General features: G+C 42.6%; 1 long non-coding RNA gene across 2 annotated transcripts; it reads right to left on the reverse strand.

Annotated features, from left to right (window-relative positions):
- Positions 1-1,091: 1,091 nt before the first annotated feature.
- Positions 1,092-2,816, reverse strand: LOC111976148 (uncharacterized). 2 transcript variants are annotated; one of them, XR_002878891.2, is made up of 6 exons: positions 2,348-2,816; positions 2,050-2,153; positions 1,837-1,941; positions 1,523-1,686; positions 1,309-1,416; positions 1,092-1,199 (listed from the first exon to the last, which is right to left on the reverse strand). It is a non-coding gene; the product is annotated as an uncharacterized lncRNA (long non-coding RNA). The 2 variants fall into 2 exon arrangements; XR_002878893.2 differs by having other exon boundaries at positions 1,108-1,199; positions 1,821-1,941.
- Between the last annotated feature and the right edge of the window lie 350 nt (positions 2,817-3,166).

Below are 3,166 nucleotides of genomic sequence, written 5' to 3' on the forward strand. Positions count from 1 at the left end.
CTGTTTAAGGTTATCAACCTATTCCTACTCCTACTCCTATTCCTTATTCCTCTGTCATTCAACTACTCTATTCAACAAATCAACTGTTTCAACATATTCAACAAATGGCATCAAAACCATAATAAAACACTGGAAAGGAATTGAGTTGTCCCTTTGCATCCTTCACGGGTTGAATAAGCCGTTTTCAAGTTTGGGCAGAGCTGAAATAAAGACAACACCTAGACAACTTGACAGTGAGTACTTTGTAGGGCCCTGTGAGTGTGCATAGAGAGTGCAAAAATAATAACCATTTTGTTAGCTATTTAGCAGTCTTCTGGTATGGGATAGAAGCTGTTCATAATCCTGCTGGTGTCAGACTTGATGCACCGGTACCGCTTGCCATGCGGAAGCAGTGCAAACAGTCTATGGCTTGGGTGGTTGGAGACTTGCTTTCACACAGCCTGATATAGACGTCCTGGATGGCAGGTAGCTCGGCACCAGTGATGTACTGGGCTGTCCAGACAACCCTCTGTAGCGCCATGCGATCGAGGGCGGTGCTATTGTCATAAGCAGTGATACAGCCAGTAAATATGCTCTCAGGTGTACAGCTGTAGAACTTGTTGAGGATTTGAGGGCACATGCCAAACCTTTTCAACCTCCCGAACTTCTTCACGACTGTGTGAGTGGGTGCGGACCATTTCAAGTCCTTAGTGATTTGGACACCGAGGAACTTGAAGCACTCGACCRGTTCCACTGCAGCCCCGTCGATGTGGATGGGGGCGTGCTTTCAGCATAACTACCATTTCTTGCCTTCTCAAATGTCAACCAAAACTTAACATACTTTGTCTATTGGGCTTCCCCGAAGTGTAAGGCGTCAGTGCTTGACCGTACAACTGGAGAAGATTGTTGGCTTCCACCGAGGTAACCCTAGGAAGACAACGATAAAAATATCAGTGTTAGGGAAACTTAAAACTAGCTTCAAGTTATTTTGTGTGCAAATGCATATAGTTATTATCTGAGATTTTTTATATTCATTTTAACAGATGGTGACCCCAGCTAGGAGCAAAAGAGCAGCGAGGTTTTCCAGGTCTCACCTTCCTTTCGCGCTTCTTCCAAACCAAGTAATTTCCCCGGATGTTGTAGCACTTGGTCCCCTTCTTGATTCTGCTCCGGTAGTTCTCCTTCTGTTTCTCCTGCGCCTTGTCAATGTTCAGTCTCACCTTGATTGATAACAGGAATAAATGCAATTATATTTCATATTACAAATACATTTCTTACATATGCCTTGGAGGGCCAGAAAATAAAATAACAGCAGACAATAATATTTACCTGGTCAAAAACCTCCACATCCTTCTCAGCACGTGCCTGAAGGTGGTCCTCGAAGGCGTTCTGATCTGGTTCGACAACTTCCACKACATCAGGTGGAGTTTCAGTGATCTGAAAGTACGTTATACAAAAATAGCAATAGACAACAACACTAAGTCAATCATTTTTGAAAGACTACAGTATATGCAATAATTGTATATATAATTGCATTGTTTACCTGAGCCAACAGCTGCAGCCCCCAGTCCGTAGTCAGTGGAGGCCTGGATGCTGCTGTTGTGTGCAAAGAGAATTACCTTCAGGTTGTTCGCCCACCCTTCCTTGTACCAATCAAGGGACTTGCCCATGGCAGTCTTGAGGGTCTGGTTGGTCCATTCACCAAACCTGGAGGGGGTAGGAAAGCGATATCTATTGACAATGTAAGATAGTGAAATATGTCTGATTATGTACCATAGAAAAACAAAAACAAATTTTAAAAAATAAATAAAAGAAACCATTGGTGACAGAATATAACCTACTGTATAACATCTGTACCTTATTCCAGCGTTCCTAACCTTGGTCACTCAAGATGACCTCAGAAGAACCGTGGGTGTTGAAGATGTCCATCATTGCCTTGAAGGTAGCCTTGCCAGTCTCGCCCTTGATGGGTATCATACAAAACCAAAATCAATTTTTGTTTCCATCCACCCTTTTTAATGAGTTACAGAAGGGAATTTAGATTTAAGCACGTACTCTTCCTTTACTGACCTTAATGGATATTGCCTCTAACCACTTGGTAAAGTGATTGGTCGCCGTCAGACACCAGCTGTTGCCATTCCTGGATTCAGTGAAGGGTCCGATAAGGTCCACCCCTAACATTTAGAGTGTTAGAGAGAAGATTACGTTATTCTTACCCATATCTGTGTCATACAGTATGCAGATTTTCATATTTGTAAGCATTCTGACACACACACACACATTCTATAATATTTAACTCTGCTGTGGTCAAATAAAGCAAACATTAAAAAACAACTTATCAGGGCAAAATTTGAATTGGGACACTTACCGATCATGTGCCACGGTGAAACAACTTTGGGCTTCAACTCCGGCGCGACAGTCTTCGCCCTCTCAAACTTCTGGCAAGTAGACACAGGGTACTGACCTTTAAGCAAAAAGTGACAAATTGAAACATTGTGTGCTCTCTGAAATGACATTAATTGAAATCATAATCATTTCAGATATAAAAGAATGTGATTGATAAACAAAAGGTTATTTCCCTTGCCCAGCTGTCCACCTCCTTGACAATTCCCCATCAGAAGAAGCGTAGGTTGATTTTGGCAATCATGCGCTTCACTCCGAAATTGCCAGCATGCATCTCGGTCAGCACGGCTCCTTCTCCTCCTTAGTAAAAATCACTCTCCTTCCTCTGTAGGTACATATGATTGCCGAACAAGTCGGAAGAGAAGAGTTGTTGAAATACTCAAGTCGAAGTACATTTACACTGATGTCTTTCTCTGTTTCTCTCTGTCTTCCACTCTCTTCCCCATKCGTTCTTTCTCACTTTCTTCCCCCCCCACCCTCTCTCTGTGTCTGTCTAGCAAAGATACCTAGTTAAGTGCATTTGGAATTACCATAATTGCTTACACCTATCCATTTGATTGATCAGGTTTAACTTATAGATAGATACCTCAATATGACAGACATAACTATATCAGTGGAGGCTGCTGAGGGGAGGACGGCTCATAATAATGGCTGGAATGGAGTCAATGGAATGGTAAAAAGTATAGACACTTTTTTAGCAGGGGGACATGATTTGGCCTTTTCAACCTCCTGAGGGGGAAGAGGCGCTGTTGCGACTTCTTTACGACTGTAAAGAGATGTTGCA

Source organism: Salvelinus sp. IW2-2015, linkage group LG16 (assembly GCF_002910315.2).
Source record: "Salvelinus sp. IW2-2015 linkage group LG16, ASM291031v2, whole genome shotgun sequence".
NCBI classification, from domain to species: domain Eukaryota; kingdom Metazoa; phylum Chordata; class Actinopteri; order Salmoniformes; family Salmonidae; genus Salvelinus; species Salvelinus sp. IW2-2015.